The sequence below is a fragment of the Zingiber officinale genome, chromosome 1A, assembly GCF_018446385.1.
Source record: "Zingiber officinale cultivar Zhangliang chromosome 1A, Zo_v1.1, whole genome shotgun sequence".
Classification (NCBI taxonomy): Eukaryota; Viridiplantae; Streptophyta; class Magnoliopsida; order Zingiberales; family Zingiberaceae; genus Zingiber; species Zingiber officinale.
Genome location: NC_055987.1, coordinates 166,737,459 through 166,759,436, shown reverse-complemented (window position 1 = coordinate 166,759,436; position 21,978 = coordinate 166,737,459). Strand labels below are relative to the sequence as shown.

The 21,978-nt window shown below is 33.8% G+C and overlaps 1 pseudogene; it reads left to right on the top strand.

Annotated features, from left to right (window-relative positions):
* Positions 1–1,111: 1,111 nt before the first annotated feature.
* LOC122038331 overlaps positions 1,112–21,978 on the top strand; it is a 52,845-nt pseudogene continuing 31,978 nt past the window's right edge.

Here is a 21,978-nt window from a genome sequence, read left to right as displayed (position 1 = left end):
TTTTTAAAGAAAGAATACATTGTTTTGATTTTTTTTAAGGGTGATTGCTTTTTCACTTTTATTTTTTGTCCTATTTTAATATTTTTAAAGATGTTGAATTAAACTTTATAGCCATTAAAATTAATCGCTGAACACTAAGGGTGCGTTTGGTTCGGGGTTATTCTTGATAACCTTGATTATCCATCCAAGGTTATCAACAAAAGCCTTGTTTGGTTTAGGTATTCGATGATTCCCAAATAATGTTCCATGCCCGACACGTCAGCAAAATGGTCATGCAGCCCGGAATCGGAAAACCTCAGAAAATTAAGGTTTTTGTTGATTCCGGGGTTAACGAATTTTTTTTACCAAAATATCCTCCGATAAGAAAAAACATGAAAAAAAGATAAAAAATTTAAAAAAATATTAAAAAATGTAAAAAAATTAAAAAATATTTTAAAAAATTTTAAAATTTATTTTTTTTAAAAAATAAATAATTTAAAAAAATAAAAAATAAAAATTTTAAAAATAAAAAAAAATAAAAATTTTAAAAATGTTAAAAAATTTTAAAAAATTTAAAAATTAAAAAAAATAAAAATAAAATTATAAAAATTTAAAATTTTTAAAAATTAAAAATAAAATAAATAAATAAAAATTAAAATTTAAAAAATGTAAAAAAATAAAAAAAATATAAATATAAATAATATAAAAATATAAAAACATTAAAAAATAAAAAAACACATAAAAAAGTAAAAAAATATACAGAAAAAAGAAAAGTAAAAAAATATTAAAAAAATAAATAAATAATAATAATAATAATAATAATATTATGTATAGTTGGTTTTATAACTGAGGGTAATACGGTAAAATATTAAACTAGGGTATTCATTAAAACCTTTAAACAAATAAGTTTTTGTTACATTATTTAAGTTGAACCAAACAATATTTGGTTATGTTTTATTCTCTATAATCTTAGTTATGTGATTACTTGATAATCATATAACTAAGATTATACATGATGACTTAAATCAAACGCACCCTAAGCGACAATGGACATGTTCGTGTTGGGTCAATTCTTATCCGGTGCAGAATACGTCCTTAATTTATTTGCCATTTGCGCCGATGACGCATGCATGGTCATAGGTGAGTCAAAGTTGTCAACTTACTACTCAACGGCTGTGTCTTCCCACTCACAGTGAGCTGACCGTGGCTACTGATCTTCAGCACGCCTTCCCTTGTCCATCGCATTGAATCCGAACCGGCCGGGGGACGGTGTCCCCGCTTCCTCCTTTGCTGCTCGGGGCTGCAAGGTTGGTTTAGGGGAAGCAGCAGATTTAGCCTTTTTGCGTTATCTTGCGGTTTCTGTTGCTTGCTGGGTTCAAGAAGATGCCTTTTTGCGTTATCTTTTTCCTTTTCCTCGGATTTTTTTTCCCTTTTCCTCCTTTCTTCCCCTGGGATTTTGCTTTCCCTTTCCATTCCCTTTCCCTTTCCGTTTCCCAGGGATTTTTTCCCTCTTCAATTTCTTTCTCTGCCCGTTCGATCTTTTGAAGTAAACAAGGCCTTCATTTCCGTCCTCCCAATAAAAAAGAGGCTAAATTCCGGTGGTGCCCATTCATATTGGAAACAATTTGGCATAAACTTACAAGTACTGATCAACAATCTCAGCCTGAGTTAACTGGCTCATTATATTCATTTTTTCTTCATTTATTTATTCAGGACGTGTAGCTAAGTATTCAAACTGTATGTTTGTAACATAAATCATTCTGCATATTTTTCCTTTTAAGTTTGTCTTCAAATAATAGGAGTGGCAGTACAACAAGAACCCTATGGATCAGTGGCAAGATAAATGATTTGCAGGAAAATTTAGATTTAATTTTCATGTACTTTTATAGTATTATGTTTGCTTATATATCTATGATTAGTTTGCATTGCACGCCTACATACTTGGATGTTGAATCTTGGTCTCCTACTTGGAGATAATGTCTATATTACTAGACAACTGAGAGGACATTACACAGCCAATACTTGTACATGGTTTTAGAATGAATGGGATCCAACAACTTATAGTTTTAGCTAACTCTTACAATGAAATTGGAAGTGCCAATACCTGAAAATCTGATTTCACTTTGCCTGATATTGTCTTTTCGTATCAGTTAGGTTACAATTGGTGTTTCTCTGGCATTTGTAGATGCTTTGACTTCAATTAAATAAATAGCATAATCATCCTTAGCATTGTTTCAAGTTTATTCATAATTGACTAATTATTCTTCCTAACCACTGTAAGTAATTGAACATTTGTTTACTTTGTGGAAGGCTGGGCGATAGGGCCTAGGGTTAGAGAAATTCCTGCAGCATGTTAGAGCTTAAATCTCCACAGTTCTCCAAAAAACTGTATCAAATGAATGAGATGAAGAATTTGACATCTGGATAATCATCTTTCATATTTGGGCAGTATTCCTTGAAATGTTATGGGAGTATAGATTAATTATATATTTCAGAAGCTAAGAAGTAACTTAAATTTTTCGTTTGATCTTACTATATAGCTTTCTTTAATTCCATGAAAAGAAAAATGAAAGCATTACTAGAGAATGTATATATTTCCTTAAATTTTGTGAATGTTCTTTTGCAAACCCTTCTTTTCATTGATTAGGCAGGCATGAAATAGTTTTTTTTATTATGAATTTAAGAAACTTCAGGAGATGATTCAAATGATATGGAGGACCTAGCATTGGTATTAAGTCAAGAGTTCTCTTGACACTTAAATCTTGGACAAACTCTAAATCTGGATTATACCAGAAAAAAAATGATGCTCTTTGTACTCTTCTTTAGTTTCTTGGTGACGATGCTTGTTATAATTTTAAATGAGAACCATGACTTTCTTATGCAGATTCTGTTTACCAGTAGTTTCTTGTCAACATAATTAACCATTATGATAAAACCTGGTCAAAGTGGGTTGGAGAATGCTATGATGTAAGAAGATTAATAACCTTGAAAGGAGGGGAAATTCCTCTTATTAAAATTTAAAAAAGATGCTTTTCACTAAATGATTTCACTCAAAACAATCTTTTTTCAGGCTTGGATCTTGAGAAATGACTAATCGTGAAGATGATCATGCCCCCATGCTGTTGGGAAACATTGAATTGCCAAGATTTACGGCCAGGAGAGCATCAATGTCTATGCCACCCTCCTTTGCCAGTGAAGATACCTCTATATTTCACACTGGTCGTCAGCGTATCCAGAGGGCTGCTGCTGAGGTTAATGCTGTAAATGGCCCTTTGAGTAGGAATAGGAGGCATGGAGTTACCAGAATGCAAAAGTAGATCAAATGCTGTTACACCTGAATTATTTGGTGATGATTCCTCTTATGGTGGTGATGTCATGAGAAATGAACATTTACTGATGCCTGGGCCTTTGGGACTGTGCAATAGTCCTGATTGGACTGAGTGCCCTGCATCTATAAAACCTGCCCTTTGTTCAGTTCCTTTAATTCTCGTGGTTACTTATGGCTACTATGATCCTTAAAATCAGCTACTTGTCTACTCTTTTACTTAGAATTTAAGTGTGGTAATGAACATTATCGTAGATGAGATGCATTTCGAAATTGATGCATGACAAGGAATCATCAAGAACAAAACTATAAGCTTGAGATGCATTTCGAAATTGATCTCACCCCCTCTGTCTTCTGTCATGCAGCTTGATCCAATTCTATTTGGGGATAATCGTAGCTGGGCTGAAAAATGGGTTTCATGGCTGAATTCATATTTCCCGATTAAGAATCCTCATACTAAAGTTGTTCGACGGTTGAACCAGTTATTTGTAATATCTTGCTTGGTTGCAATCTTCATCGACCCACTGTTTTTTTTCTTGTTATCTCTAAAGAAGGTATGCTTTACCTATTATACCAATAGGTATTATTTTTTTTCCTGTATTATAATTTGCCACGGATAGAGTAGAAAAAATTATGTATCATATCCTTGTATCAAACACTACCAAGTCAGTCCCAAGTCCAAATGAAAAAAGTCAACACAGAATTATGTTAACAAACTCATGAATATGACCTTAACTATAGTATTCAATGTTGGAATAAAATTCATATACTGATTCTAATTAATTGTGACTCAAAATGAAAATATTACATCGATTATTTCAAGCAAACACCATCAAGCACAAGTGACATTTAACCACAGGATGGAATTTTCATTTGTAACTTCCATTATTCTTTGATTTACACAACTAAATTACATCAACTTTCATGGTGCGTTTGGAATGAAATTGATAAGGAATGGAATAAGTTGAAAAGAATAGAATATGAATATTTATTTCTTAGTTTGGGTCATATAATCAAGTAGATGCTTTATTTAATTTTTGATGTTTGTTTCATGTTGGAATGTTTTTTAAGAAATAATTTTCGCAATAATAGAATATTCCTGCATAAAGAAAATGGGTTCATCTTACTTGCACAACCTGCTCAATCTGCCTAGCTTGACTTGACCCGATTTACTTGGCCTGACCCAATCAATTTGGTTCAATTGATCCAGCTAAACCTGTGCGGACAACCCAATTGGTCTGATGATCTGTTTGATTTGAATGACCCATTCTACATGACCCCGTTTGACTGGCCTACTTAACCTGATCGACCAAACTAGTTTGACTTGCCTAGTTGATCCAATTAGTTTGGCTTGCCCAACCAACCAAACTGTTAAACTTGATTGGCATGAACTACGAGGATGACCACTTCATCATATCAAAACTCATGGCCAGGTTGATATCAGTTTGAGAAATGAGTTGGCTGAAATAATGTAATATTTTCATTAAAGAGAATTATGGTATCATATATATGTCAATATATTCTTCTTTCCTTATTTAATTTTGTTATAGTTGTATATCCCTTGATTACCTCTTTAAGATTTCCATTATTATTGTATATATCCTTTGTGACCAAAAGTTGTTGCTTTGTGACCAAAAGGTCACGGGTTCGAATCCTGGAAATAGCCTCTTGCAAAAAGCAGAGTAAGGCTGCGTACAATGAATCCTTCCCCGCGACCCCGCATAGCGGGAGCTTCGTGCACCGGGCTGCCCTTTATATCCTTTGTAATTATTGTTGTGTTTCTTCCTATATTAGACCCTAGGATTATGGGATTTGATAAGTTGTAATTATTCTTGTATTTTTTTTCTATATTAGACACTAGGATTAAGAGGTTGATAATTCTTGATATCTATATATTGTAATTCTCTTAGTGAAATAAAAGAGAACATTTTCAGAAATTCTTATTTATTTCTTTGTCATGTATCAGAGCCAAAACTCTTAGATCATTTCATCAAGTGTTTGGTTCCTTGTCTAGCTCCAAGATCTTAATGTTTTGTTCTTTTTCGTGTTCTTCTAGTTTGTTTTCTTAAACCTGATCTCTTAGTACTTGTTTCTGGTTGAATCATGACTTTGGAACGATCTGAATATTTTCTTGTTCTATTTAATGACAAGAACTATTCTGCCTAGGCATTCCAATTTCAGATCTTTGTCAAGGGAAATGAATTATGGGATCATATTGATGGGACGAATCCTGCACCTAACAGCGAGAAGGAGAAATATGTGAAATGGTAGGTGAAGAATGCTCAGATTATGTCTTGGATCCTTGGAAGTATGGAACCCTCCATACTACTCAATCTCAAGACTTATAAAACTTCTAGAGAAATGTGAGATTACTTGAAGAAAATTTACAACCAAGGAAATACAACACGAAGGTTTCAATTGGAACTTGAGTTGGGTCAAAGGAGTATGTCAATCCAAGAGTTTTACTCTTCCTTTGGATTCTTTGGACTGAGTATACTAATATTGTGTATGCAAGTGTACCTCTTGAAGGACTCATTGCTATCCAAAGTGTGCATGAGATTAGCAAGCATGACCAGCTTTTAATGAAGTTAAAGGGGGGGTTTGAAGTAATCAGGCCCAACCTGATGAACAAAGAACCAGTTCCTTTATTGAATATTTGTGTAGGAGAGATTCTCAGGGAAGAATAATGGCTCATCATTACACAGGTTGTCTTGGAGTAAAAAGCTCAACATTCTACTCCAATTCCTGTTGCCTATGATGCTCGAGGGAGCTTTAAAGGAGACAGAGATATAACTAATGTCCAGTTCTATAGTTGCAAAGGATTCAGACACATTGCCACTAATTGACTTAAAATTCTACATTTATTGTAAGAAGCCAAGGCATATCATCAAAGATTGTTCCACTCGGCCTCCAAAGAAATCTAAAACTGCATACAATGTCTCAGTTGGTTCCTCAAATGCTCTTAGTCCTAGTCAGTATTCTATTACTCTTGAAAAGTCCAACAAATAATAGTTTTTGCCCTTTCCGCTTTAGATCTTTTAGGTAACATAAATTATAATCCTAAGCCTTGGTATTTTGATTATGGTGCTTCTAATCACATGACCAACATTGCTTTACCTTTAAATAATGTTAAAAAACATATAAAGGAGATCTTCAGATTCATACTGACGATGATAATTTCTTACCTATCACAGCTGTTGGTGATATTTCAGCCTCTTTAAATACTATTTTTGTGTTTCTGAAGCTGCCTACTAATCTTATGTCTGTCGGTCAATTAGTGGACAACAATTATAATGTTCAATTTTCAAATTCCGGGAAGATCGCAAATGGACCTAAAGTAGGACGTCTCTTTCCTTTATTTCTATCTCCCTCTCCGGTGTCAAATTAAGTTGCTTGTAATGTTGTTCAATGTGATAATTAGGTGTGGTATAGGCGTTTAGGACACCCTAATTCTCATGTAATTCTAGTCTTGCTTAAATCTGGTGTACTTGGAAATAAAAATTCAACTTCTTCTAGTAATGATATTGTTGATTGTGCATCTTGCAAACTTGGTAAAAGCAAAACACTTCCTTTTTCATTGCATAAAAACCGCACCATCAAACCTTTTGAACTCATACATACTAATGTATGAGATATTGCCCGTGAACATTACAAATATTTTGTTACATTTATCGATGATTTCACTCGCTTTACTTAGGTATATTTTCTTTGATCTCAAAGTGAAGTTTTCTCTATGTTTAAAGTCTTTCATGATTTAATTGAAACACAATTTTCTGCCAAATTAAAAATCTTGCAATCAGATTCAGGTGGTGAATATATGTTGAATGAATTTCAATTTTTTCTTCAAAGTCATGGGATCATATCACAACGTTCTTGTCCTTTCACTCCACGACAAAAAGGTGTGGTTGAAAGAAAGAATCGTCATCTTCTTGATGTTGTTCGCACTCTTCTAATTGATTCTTGTGTTCCTTCCCATTTTTGGTGTGAAGCTGTCTCGTGTTGTATATTTGATTAATAGATTACCATCTCCCAACTTGAACGATGATTCTCCCTACTTTCGTTTGCTTGGGCATGCACCAAGTTAGTCCAATCTTCATACTTTTGGATGTTTGTTTTGTTCACCTTCCTGCAGGAAAGATATAAACTTATTGCCTAATCTGTCAAGTGTGCTTTCTTAGGATATGTTGGAACCCAAAAAGGAATTCTTTGCTACGAGCCTCATGCACGTCGAACTCATGTCTCTAGGAATGTTATTTTATTTTATTTTTGAAAATCAGCCCTTCTTTAACACACAATAGACCTCAGAATTCCCTTCTCTATCTGCTTTAGCACATTTCTTGAGTCACCAACACCAGTTCTAAGGTTTAAACCTGGTTATGTTTATCATAGATGCACTCCTCCTGCATTTGATCCTAGAAGTAGAACTTCAAGCACTTGAGTAAAATCATACTTAGGACATTGTTTTTGTCCTCCAAATGTTAAGCCTATTGGTCGTAAGTGAGTCTAATGTGAAATTCAAGTCTAATGGGTCTTTACATAGATACAAAGCTGGATTGGTTGCTCATAGCAATAAACAAGAATATGACCTCGACTATGAAGAAACATTCACACTAGTTGCTAAGACGACCACGGTGAGCTATTCTTGCTATTGCATCTTCTAAATCTTGTTACATCAGATGAATGTAAAAAATGTCTTCTTGAATGGGGATCTTGAGGAAAAGGTTTACATGAAACTTCCACCCGGTATGTCAATGACAGCTACTTATGAAGTTTGCAAGCTAAGACTCTCTTTGTATGGGTTGAAGTAGTCACCTAGAGCTTGGTTTGAAAAGACAACCACTGATATGGTCTTTCTCTTAGTCTATGTTAATATTATCATCACTAGTAATAACAATGGGCTGATCACTAGCTTTAAAATATGTTGCATAGTACATTTAAAATGAAAGATCTTGGGTATCTCACTTATTTTTTTTTGGGGTCGGAAGTTCACTCTCGAGATTATGGTTTATTCGTGAATCAACATAAATATATTCAAGAGCTCATTGAGCTAGTTGGTTTAAAGGATGCTACTATTGTTGATATGCTAATAGAGGTGAATGTGAAATAATGAAAAGATGAAGGTGAGCTTTTGCCTGATTCTTTTTTTTTATAGGTAACTTGTTGGTAGTTTTTTCTACCTAATAATCACAAGGTCTGATATCTCATATGTTGCCCATATAGTAAGCAAATTTATGCTATCACCTCGACATCTTTATCTTGCTACAATTCGTCACATTATTCGATACTTAATTGGGTCATCTACTCATTAGTTGTTTTTCCTACAAAATTTGCTCTTCATTTGACTGCATATATTATACAGATTGAGTTGGTTGCCCGAATACTAGGAAGTCTACAATATGCTAGTGCATTTTTCTTGGAAATGCCTTGATTTCTTGGAAGTGTAAGAATCGGGATTGTCTCTAAATCTTCCACGGAGGCTAAGTATAGAGCTACATGCAGCTTGTTCTGAAATTGTATGGTTTCGTGGTCTTCATTCCTAACTTGGATTTCCTCCACCTAATCCTATTCCACTTTGTGGTGATAATACTAGTGTCATTCAAATAACTACAAATCCAGTATATCATGAACGCACAAAGCACATAGAGATGGATTGCCATTACATTAGGGAAGCCTTTATTTAAGGTGTTATCACTCTTCCGCATCTTACTACTGATCTTCAAATAGCTAATGTCTTTACGAAAGTTTTGAAAAGCCAACGACATAAGTTTCACAATAGAAAATTTATGTTGATAGACTTACTGATAACCAATGTTTTGACAACTCTTATACTTGACGTTTTAATCCTCTCGTATGCTTAAATGTTAATTCATATTGTATTTTACGTGCAAGAGTTAATTTAGAGCTTCATTTCAATTTCTCTATATTTATGACATTATTTCTCAAAATATGAATGTGTTCTTGTAGAGAATCAAAAGAGAATGTCAATCGTGATCAAAAGAGAAGCTCGAAGCACATCACAATAGGGAACACACCCTGGTCGTGTCCCATCTTGAAATTTGATTCAGAGGCAACCTCAGTAGCCAACACGGCCTGGCCATGCATTTTGGCACGACCGTGGCGCGGCTCGTATAAAGGAAAAATATTCAGATATAGGGCAAGGGGAGTCATCTTCTTACTCCTTCCCCACTAGCTAAAACACCTTTGTCCTTCGTCGGAGAGGTTTCTCTTGCGAAGCTTCACCATCATTACCATCTCCTGTGGTCATCTCCACCTCCATCTCACCCCGGTTGGGAAGGTTCTTGCAAGGGAACACAAACTTGGAGAAGAGAAGAAGGTGTGGAGGTCTTCCACCTTCTTAGCTTCCACAAGTCCATCTCCGACAAAGAAGTAGGCGTGGAGGTCTTCCGCCTCTTATCTGCGTCAAGCCCTTGTCCCAATTGGGAGAGACACTCCCATCTTCATCGTAGGAATCCGTTATCAACAAATCCTTGTCCTGGTTGGGAGAGGTGCTTTCATCTCCATTTGCGAGCTGGTCTTGGGCTCGTTCCGCACCAATCATTCATCCGATCGAAGGGAGAACTCCACTTTCTTTAGTGCTTAGCTTAGCTTAATTTTTATGCTTGCAATGTGTTTGGTTTAATTCTCCTTACACTTTTACATTACTTTTATTCTTGTTAATGCATTTTAATTCATTTAATTCCCTCAATGCTTGTATGTTTGAATGCACTAAGTTTTGCTCTCATTTGGATAGCAATTAGGTTAGATTAGGTTTCATTTAATTCCTTGCAATCGTAGTTTAGCTAGGTTAGATTAGATTAGGATGTTTTTCATTTGTTAGTCTTAGCATCTCCCATTTATAACATCAAAAACCCAAACCCCAAAACTATAACATTTCATCCTTGAGATTATCACTAGTTGCGCTATGTTCCCTGAGAGAGACAATCCGAGTTACCCTATACTGCACTAGTGTAGAGGGGTTTGGTAATTATAATTGTCTAGTGTGACATACGAGATGTTATCACTTACCCGCATCAATTTGAGGGGGGATGCCAATATATTCTTTTTTTCTTATTTAGTTTTATTATAGTTGTATATCCCTTGATTACCTCTCTAAGATTTTCATTATTGTTGTATATATCACTTGTAATTATTGTTATATTTCTTCCTATATTGGACCCTAGGATCAAGGGATTTGATAAGCCTGAATTATTGTTGTATTGCTTCCTATATTAGACTCTAGGATTAAGAGATTTGATAATGCTTGTTGTTTATATATTGTAATTCTCTTAGTGAAATGAAAGAGAAAATATTTTCAGAAATTCTCATTTATTTCTTTGTCAACATATAGGACTCAACATAAGTCCTTATAACTAAAACATTCAACATGGGGATAAATCCATAATACATATAACTAACAATTTTGGTAACCAATAACTCTAACAATGATAAACGAATGCATTGGGCTCTTTACCTAATGAGGAAGCCTAGTAGATTTGAACTTTGGACTGATCTTTGTAATCTAGTAGCGTGAAAGACTTCTTCTACCACACACAAAAAAGGATTTTTCTTTATCACTAGCGGGAAACTCAATCTCTAAAGCTCATATTATGAATTTACCGTTTCTTAGGAAATTGTGAATGCACTATTTCTCTTTCTTTACTTTCTTTTGAAATTTCAGTGTGTAGGTCATACATCAATTTCTTTTGATGCAGGAAGAAAAATGCATAGTTTTCAACTGGTCTTTGGCAATTGGAATTGCCGTTGTACGGAGTGTGACTGATTTCATCTATTTGTTGCACATGATTCTTCAGGTATGTATCTGGGTTTGTCAACATGTGATATGAACTAAGAGTTTTCATGAAAAACATTTAATTTTCTTATCATCTGTAAACGTTCAGTAGGATATATTAGCTTCATTACTATCGTATTGACTGAGCAACTTGTTTAAGATGCCCATCTGAATCTGCTATTGAAGACGGTGATTGGGAATGCTTGGTTGTTAGATTGCTTTATGTTAAGATGCATATCTGGTTTTTTAAGTGCATTGACTTTGCCTTTTAACTGCTGCCAAAATTACAAAAAATTGTAGTTTGATGATATTAAGTTTTAGAAGTTTCAAATTCCTTATTTCAAACAAGTTATTATGCAACTTATATTTTTTTTAATTTCTGAAATATAGTCTGGGTCACGTGTGTGAAGTATTAACATTTTATTACTTATTTTTATATAAACCATATTTGTAATTTGTATATATGTTGATATGTTATCTGTCTGTACAGTTTAGAGTTGCATATGTTGCTCCTGAATCTAGAGTGGTGGGTGCTGGGGATCTAGTTTATCAACCTAAAAAAGTTGCTCTTAATTATCTTCGTGGATACTTTTTCTTGGACTTGTTTGTTGTATTGCCACTTCCTCAGGTAAGCATTAATTTCTTTCTAGTTTTACTCTTCGTTTTTTGGCAATTGTCATTGTTGTTTATGGAAGCAGCTTGGATTCAGTAGTTTTCTTCTTTTTGTTTTGATTTGATGAAACTTTTTCCGAATGTGATAGTATGAAAATGCAAACATAGGAGAAGATTACGTGTTTGATACTTGACTAAGAATTAAGACCATATGGACAGTAACAGAGATATCAGAGCAGAAGAGTAAAGGCCATAGCTCATACAACATAGGTCTTGAAACAGATATGGCATCAATTATCTAGTTGGAGACAACTCCAGATTCAGAGACCAGGCATTCTAAAGATCATTTTCTTTATTTCTTTTTTTTCTTGGGAAGTTAGTCATTTGGATCTCTTCATATGTGTATGATCACCTAACAGATAAATGGAGATTGGTTTGTGGGGTATACTACATATTTGTGAGCAATTTCTTAGCTGAATATCTCTTCCAGATTAATTCATCGGTCCATCTAAAAAATTGACGCACTTTGAATCTTACCTCTTTTCCTAATGTTGGAAGAGAAATTCAAAATCTTTTGACTTATTCACGTATACTTATTTATTCTGTTTCACAAATGAAGGTAATGATATTGGCAGTGATACCAGATCATGTGGGGTCATGGAAAGCAAATGATGCCAACAATCTTTTATTTGTAACTCTTCTCCTCCAATATTTCCCACGGATAATCAGATTTGTTCCATTGCTTGGTGGGAAATATGCAAGTGGTTTCATATTTGAGTCCGCATGGGCAAACTTTGTCATTAATCTTCTTATGTTTGTATTGGCTGGACATGTCGTTGGTTCATGTTGGTACCTTTTTGGCTTAATGGTGAGGTTTCTATTTATTGCAAGGATTATTACTCTATTACTTTCTGAAGCTTCTTAAATTTTTTTTTAATGCAAAATATTATCATATCATCTTAAAGTTTTTACTTTAGAAACTATGATCATATCATATCAAAATTCTACCAAGAACCATTCTCTTCCAGTCAGCTTCAGCTTCATATTAACACGAGGGTGTTATATTTTGCATGTTAATTGGATGCTGGCCTCGCCCTTTTTTCTCTTAATTGGGTGTCATGGAATGGCACAAACATACTCTCATAATTTATAGTATATACAAAAACTACCTTGTTTCTAGAAAACTACAACAAATAAGGTCTCTCCATTAGCATTGGCAGCATTTTTTTTTAAATCACAAAATAATTTTAGTTTTCTAAATTATTAACATGACTAAGTGGCAGAAAATTTCTCTATGGAATTTGTCAAATAAATTACTCTTTCTCTGACATTATGAATTGCTTACACTTACAATTTTTTTGGGTTCTTTGTTGTTTCTTTCATCCTTTGACTAATCAAAAAGTTGGTCATGGTATGTGCTTGTTTTACTAGGTTCCTTTTCAATAATGGATGAGTGATAGTCTATGAACGGAAGAATATTATGTAAATCATCATGCTTTCCAAGGATGTTATGAATTTATTGGCATCTTCTATCAAGCAATCATGCCAATTGTTTTGTCAGTAGTCTTTTTCATAACCTAAGGGATCAATTAAAGTATTATTTATCTTTTGCATTTAGATTTTTATATGAAATAATTGCTAAATTGTTTCCTTTAATTCTTAACTTCCTCGAGTTCTCTTCTAACTAGTAGTTTATAAATCTTGGCCTTAAGTTGTCATTCAAGCTGCAATTTAATATTTGACTCTTCTTTATACCTTACTGTATTTTTATTTTCATCTAGAGTTCTTTGATAGTTTTTTTTTTTTTTTTGTGTTATTCCCTGCCCAGGATCAATCCAACTAAACAACTGAACATAGATAACTCTATTAACAATAATATATCTATAGTGGTGTAATAGTGAAGAGTATAAAATAAAATAATAAATAAAACGCAACTCTATCTGGAGTTGCTGTGTCAAATAAATAATGTTTAAACAAAACTATAGCATCCGTGTTCATTTATCGAAAAAACACTCACGTTAAATATAAGTGCAAGAAGCTACTTGTATATTATTGGCTATAAGTTAACTATATAGCCATTGAAACATGGTTCGATGCATTTGGAAACTCACCTATCTGAAGCATAACAAATGCATCTCACCTATCTGAAGCATAACAATTTCTAACATTTTTACTGCTTAAATTGAATCAAGATACTACTTGATGTCACTAGTGACATCTTTAGTTTATGCTCCTCTTCTATAATATTTCCGTTCTAGTTCATGGATAGCTCTCTTGATTTCTTCCACTAAGAATTGTGTTAATGCAGACTTTACAAATGAGTCTATTAAGCTATCTAATTGCTGTTTTGGCAACTATGTTACTTTAAGTCAAGGTTTGGAATCTTGTTTCAAGTGGGTTTATTATCCCTGGTTGGAATGAGACTATACTGTGTCATGTTAGACATATCGACACACTATGTTGGAGGCACCGAAGAGGAGAAGGAAGAGAGAAGATAAAGATGATTCGGGAGAAGAGGAAGATGCCTAGCTTCAAAAACCTGGTTGGGTGCCTCTATGATTGTGAAGTCAAAGTCCAAAACCGGAGCCATCAGTTATAGAAGAACAAATCAAGACAAATGGATGTGAGAATCAAAGTGGTTATCATTGTCGTAGATCGCACGTGGAGCAAGAAATCATTGTAGTCGCTAAGTGCATTTGTTGCTCGCTGCACCATCAGCTGTGAAAGAACAATTTAGGAGGATAGGAGGAAAGAACCGTTGAGTTTGTTGTTGTTGCTCATAAAGGGAGGAAAAAATTGTTGCATTCATTGGCCACCTTCATCACTTGCGGAGGAAGAAACTAGATTGGGAGTCCCCAAAGAGTGAATGCATTGAACAAGCATAGTATAATGTTTCAATGGCATTTCGGTTAGTCTTTTCAATGGCTTTTTGCCAATCGGTCAACTGACAGACTAGTAAGTTTTGCCATGTTGATTGGCACAAAAAGAATTTTTTAAACTATGGTTTAGGTGCCAATGATGTGCTCTTAACTACTAGTAGCATTCATAGTTTGTAGGATCCTGATCCTATGCAGGATCGATTTAGGATCAGGATCAGATCGATCAGGATAAGATTGTAGAATCGTACGATCCTACTAAAAACCTGTAAAATTTTATCGTATATGATTAATAATTAGAAAAATATCTAAAATGGTCATTTGCATATAAATAGATTAATAATTTGCATATACATGTAACCATCGACACTCGACACCATAGATGACATTGTTTTCTGACGCATAACAATTGTTTTGTAGGACACAGAATTTTCCAAGGAAGACACAGGAAATTGCAAAAAAAATTTCTCTTGATTTAACTGAATAATATTAACTTAGATAAAGATAATGCCCTAACAATAATTAAACAATTGTTTAAATAGTCTCAAAATTCTCTCAAAATCCTAACGATGCAAAGATGAAAATAACCTTAACAAAAAGGATTAAAATTCTTCAAAGCCTCTAAAAAGGTTTTAAACGTCATTTTTAGGCCTAATACTGGGTCGTTACATGTTGTAACGAATGTAGGTCTCTGAACGAGCTTCAATTTGATATCTTAAAGGTCTCGTGATTAGCTTCGATTCCACTGCAAAAAATGATCTCAAATGTTCCTTGATTGTTTGGGTACTTCCGGATCGTAGGAGATCGTGATTTTGCAAACTATAGTGGTATTTATAAGCATGAGCAACAACCATTTTGCTCTATCGCCTTTATTGTGTTTGATGGCAATTTATATTTTGCAATGTTAATGTCTTCTCTTTCAACTTCTTCATTTGACTTCTTAATTTTGATGGGGTCAAGTTACACCTTATTTTTCATAGATAACAACACCAATTTTGTATATTTCATTTGAAGAAATTGAAAATGAAGATATTATTAACATTTTAAAAAAACACTGCTTGTACCAAACAATTGTAAGGGTGACAGTGCAAAGAGTTAGTGCTTGTTAATGAGGTAAATGAGCCCAGCCAAATCAAACTTTTTGTTGTTTAGGCTTGTTTGATAAGGAAACCGAGCTGAGCCAACCTAAGCTAAAAATAAACCAAGTTTTTGAAAAGTTCAAGCCAATCTTGGTTTGGTTTCTCTTTTTCTAACTTGATTTTAGTTCGAGCTTAGTTCATTTAGATGTTATCAAACTCTTAATTCAACCTTTTTTTATTATTTGAAACTTTTACATTTTTAAGGTTGTTTGGTTGGTTAACGAACTTATATTCAAAACTTATTTATTTGTTTTGGGAGATTCTTTGTTTATTTATATTTTTTATAAGAACTTTGTTAATGAACATGGTTCACAATCTTTGTTCATGGATATTGTTGATAAATTGATGAATTCATAAACATTTTACAATTTTTGTTCACGAATACTAACAAGCGAAACACATGTGTTCAAACTTATTCATTTAATTTGATAAGTTGTTCAAACTTGGATTTGTTAAGTGAATTGTTTGTCAAGTTGATACAATCAAAATAATCAACAAAGACATCTAAAGTAGTACAACTAGGGTTGTAAACGAATCAAACATTTATGAGCATGCTTGATTAGTAAGGGTTTGTTTATATCTATTGAACATGCACAAGGCTAATTAAAGGTATAAACTTGAATAACTCATTAAAAAGTAAATAAACAAGTTTGAATGCATATATGTATTGAATGCTATTCATAAATATTGTTTATGAACATTGCTCGCTAACAAAGTTTGTGAATCATGCCCATAACTCTTATTGAACTTGTAAATAAACAAAGGTCAAAATGAATAAACAAGCTTGTAATAACAAACTTACTAATCAACTAAACAAATTTAATAATATAAAAACTTCATAAAATCAAACAAACTTAAATTAAAAGCTCCATAACATCTAACAAACTAATTTCAAGTCAAAATTAAACCAAACTCAAGCTTAATAGAAAACCAAGCTTGAACAATCTTTATAGCACTTGGTGAATTTAGGCTTAGCTTAAGAGCTGGCTTGTTTACAACCCTAAACAGAGTTCGTTAAACTAAAAGTGGACAACTCAAGTAGACTTTTCAGTCGTTTGTCAAGTTAGCACCAAAGTTCTTAGTTGGTCACACTAGTGTGGTAGGAGCATCAAGATAACTAACTATTCATCAACTAGATTGAGGAGATTGTAGAAAAGGTTAGAGAGAAAAAAAAATAGAGATGGTAATTTTGTGCTTAGCTTTGTACCAACTTTTGTGGGGATGTATGATGTAAAACGAACTATCCAATTGCATGGATGAAGCAACCAAAATTGAAGATGGGGTGATATCAAAGAAATATCATTTAGTGTGAGAGTTGTCAAAACACTAAAAATAGTTAAGCTTGATGATGCAACTTCTTCCTTGAAACAGGACCATGGAAAGGAAGTAGATTGAAAACAAAATAAGTAAACTTGATAATGTGTCTCATTTGAACTGAACATCAGGTTAAAATAACAACCAAATAAATCAGTTGCCTAGACTACCACTAAAGTTAAAGTTAGTTCTTAGCCATTTTACAAAAGGGCACACATAAAGTTTGATAATTACCAATTCATGCTCATGATTTCAGATTTGACAGAGGGCACACTTTCCCATTTTGACATTCTCAAAATTTCCCTGTAGTTCCCTAAATGCCTTCAAAACTTTTAAAAATATTTTGATGATTTTCTAGTGGTCAAATCCAATAGTTGTTAATTTTTGTCATTTTAACCCATCATGTCGGTTGATATTTCCAGTATTTAAAATTAGAAAGAAAGGAAATGAATGGACTCATGAGAGCACCATGAATGAAATTGTAGTTCCATATTGTTATTTTGAACACTGGAATAACTTTCGGACGGTACATTTTGATGGAATTTAAATAAAAAAGTAAGGGTGTGAATAAACTTCTAGGAGCATTATGAGCACAATGGTAGTGTCATATTGCTATTTTGACCATTGGATGAACTCCATGAATGCAATGGGTCCCATATTGTTATTTTGACTATTGAATATGTAATTATGATGATTTGGTCAAAACATTTTGATTAGTTTTCTCTACAAGAATATATTAACGATGTTTGAAATATTACGAGACTACCATTGCGTTCATTGTGCTTCCAAGAGTCCATTCATGCTTTACTTTTTTATTCTAACCAATTGAAAGACATCCAAGTGTGCTGCCCAAATCACTTTTAATTGTAAAAAAATACATGAAACCACTATTGTATCTATAGTGCTTCTAGGAGTTCATTTAGAACTCTAAATCACTTTTTGATTTCGTCCATTGGAAAGGCCATTGATATGATATGGCTAAAAAAATACTTTGATGATTTTGTAGTCGGTCAAAATAACAATATGGGATCATTATGGCATTCATAGTGCTTCATAGATTTGTGCCTTTTTTATAATTTTGATCATTGGAAAATGTGTGACCATTGATATAGAAAAAGTTTATTCCTACGGAAATTGTGGAGAATTTTAGAAAAGAAAGGTGCTAGAGTAACATATATTGAAACAATTAAGCATCTATATCAGATTTCAACGACAAGAGTGAAGACTTCAAGTGGATTAATTAAAACATTTCCTATCTTACATCAAGGATCAACTTTATTCATAGATGAACTTACTAGGCATATTACCACAATGCATGTTGTTTGCAGATGATATTGTTTTGGTTAATAATATACATGAAAGAGTAAATGTTCCGCTCAAATCTAGGGGTAAACATAAGATTTTTAACTCAATAAAGATATAATATATAAAATTTAAGTTTAATACTATTAGATGTAGTGAGACAATGGTTAAGATAAGAGATAACGAGCTACTTGTAATTGTGAGCTGAAGTATCTAAGGTCGTTTTTGTAAAAGGATAGAAGGGTTGATAGATGTGCTTTACATATGATACAAAGAGAATGGTTGAAATAGAGGAGGTTATTTGTGATGGTAAGATATTTCTAAAACATAAAGGGAAGTCTTACAAAATGGCTGTTTGACTCACTATGTTATATAAAGTTAGGTTTTGGATGAATTGAGCACACATGTAAAATATGAGTTCCAAAGAAGAGGATGCTAAAGTGAATGTGCAGACATACAAGAATCAATAATATAAGAAATGAGAACATTAAAAAGAAAATTTGGTTGCGCTTATTGAGGAAAGATTTTGAGAAACACGTTTAAAATTGTATGAATATTTACTTGGGTGACCAATAAATACCTAGTTTGGTGATGTGAGAATATGACAAATATGCATATTAATGAAAGAGGTCAAAGAAGATTTGGTTAGTAATAACAAAATAGGATAAAATTCATTTAAATATTGTACGAAATAATCAAATATTTCCTTGTGGAGAGCCAATCAAATCATGGGTGAAAATAGGATAAAATCAATTAGAATGATTTGATTGAGAATAATTTAGTTTTGGTAGAATAGTTTTCTTTTGTTAATTATTTATTGTTTCCTTAGTTATTAATCCCCATTGTGGTTTTTTGGTTCATGAATAAAGTTAAGTGAGAATTTTTACATGGTATTAGAGTAGAGTTCCTCTTTGTAAACAAACATGTGTGTCTCTTCTCCTCCAAAGACACCTACGTTGTCTACTGATTCTTCCACTTCTCTTTCTGGAAGCGACGTCTCATCGTTGCAAATTATGACTCATAAGTTGAATGACCATAATTATTTGCAATGGCCCAATCAGTAAAGATAGTTATTTGTGGCATAAGGAAGTTGGGTTATCTTACAAGCAACTCTTCTTAGCTCACATCAAGTGATGCATTGTACCTCATTTAGCTAGCCGAGAATTTAATCGTGCTTGCCTGGATGATTAACTCCATGGAACCAGCATTAGCCTTCGTCATCTCTGATTCAAGATGGTCAAGGAGGTGTGGGATGCAACTGAAAAGATGTATTCCGATCTGGGCAATACTTCCAAAATTTTTGAACTACGATCGAAGCTGAAAGAATTGAAACAAGGTTCAAATTATGTGACAGTACTTTTCTAATCTTCAAGATCTTTGGTAGGAATTTAATCTATTTCTTGAAGAAGATTCAACGTGCACTGGCTGTAGTGTTAAAGTGTCAAATTCACCGCAATATTGAAAAGGAGCGTGTGTTTGATTTTTTGGCCGGTCTTAATCATAATTTGGATGAGGTATGTGGTCATATTGTTGCACGTGACCCATGTCCATCTCTTGAAGAAGCTCGACGTGAGGTCATGGCTACTAATGAGATTATTGCACCATAATCCATTATAGATGTTTCAGCTTTGGTTCCATAAAAAATTACTCACCAAATCAACGTCAAAATAAATGTCCTTGGTGTGAACATTGCAACCGACCAGGTCACACCAAGGATAAATATTGGAAAATATATGGGAAGCTAGAAAATTGGCAACCGCGAAAAAAGAATGAAGATCATAGATGTCATACTGAATCGAGCCAAGAAAGCGTATTGTCTTTGGGATTCCTGCTCCATTCATAATAGACAGATTGAACAATATTGTAAATTCTTCAACCAAGTGGCCCTCAATGCGTCTTCCAGCTCTAATGTTGGCTCTTGCTCCATGACTCAATCTGGTAAACTCAATTCATCCTTAATCATTCAATAGCCCTTTGGATCATTGATTCTGGGGACTCTGACCATATGACAGGCGACTCGAGTTTTTTTTGCTCCTATTATCCTTGTTCTCACCAAATTAGGATTGTTGATGAATCATTAACTTTAGTTTCTACCATAGGCAAAAAAATACAATCTAATCTTCATCAGCAAAATCACCTTTGATAATCATTGTTTGCTAAATTCTTAACTTTGTCTTGTCAATTTCAAGACCTATTATCAGGGAAGACGATTGACAATGCTAGAATTCACGAAGGTTTTTATTACTTTGAGGATCAAATAGTCAGTCTTTAGTGTCTCATGTTGCTTTTAATTCTAGTTCTTGTGATAAGGAAATAATATCTTCCACGACATCCTAGTTTTGGTTATTTGAAGTATTTATTTCCGTCATTATTTACTAATAAAGATTCGTTGTCTTTCAATTGTGAAGTGTGTCAACTAGCCAAGCATACTGGCATTCATTTCTCTTCCAAATGATATAAACCATCTACATCATTTTCATTAATTCATAATGATATTTGGGACCCTCACAAATTCACACCTCTCGTGGGAAAAGATGGTTTATCTCATTTATTGATGATCATACACGAGTTACTTGAGTTTATCTTCTTAAGGAAAAATCTGAAACCAATAACATCTTCAAAACCTTACACAATATGATTCGGACCCAATTTTAAACAAATATCCAAATTCTTAGAACCAATAATAATAAAGAATATTTCAATGTTAGTTGAAAATGAAATTATTCATTAGAGCTCATGTGTCGATAGTCATTTGTTAGACGTTGCTCGTGCCCTTATGTTCGCCATGCATGTTCCAAAATATTTATGGGAGTTGCGTATCTTATCAGTCATCTCCCTAGTCACTCCATAAACTTTGTCATAACGTTGCCTCTTCTATATATCCGTGAATTTCCAACTTCAATAATCTATCTTTGAAGAAGTTTGAATGTATGACCTTTGTGCGTATCCATACCCATAAGTGCAACAAACTTAACCCTCGAGCTCTTAAAATTGTATTTGTCAGGTATTCTCCTATTCAAAAAGGTTATTGTTGTTATTGTCCACACACAAAGAAGACATACGTTATTGATGCCACCTTTTTTTTTTAAGGTACCCCTTATTCCTCTCACACTTCGCTTAAAGGGGGAAGGATGATGAAGTTTTAAAATTGGTGATAAAGGAGAACCAGAACATGCCACGGTCATGGCCGTGTTCTCCATAGTGTTCTGCAGTCTGGCCGTGTCACACCACATGGTCGTAGGAAAGGCTGTGATGATGTTCGTGATCTCCAGAGTGTGACACAGCCTGACCGTGTCACACCACATGCCCGTGGGGAAGGCTATGATGATGGTCGTGGGGAAGACTGTGGCACATTCCACGATCGTGGAGCATCCTCGAAGGATGATGAAGATACCCTTCCTGTGCGTAGTGTTGATTTAGACACCACACCTACCATCATGCATGATCCTATCCAAGTTAATTGTCAAATTAGTGAAACATGGGATATCGAGTCAAAAACCGAATATCCTATTTATTCAAGGAGAAAGACTTTTTAAGCTAATGAAGAAATTGTGAATTCTAGCCGCAACCAAGAAGATGAACCAATGGTAGCATCTTATAACGAGTCAGGTACATTTCTCGATCTTGATGCATTCAGAAAGA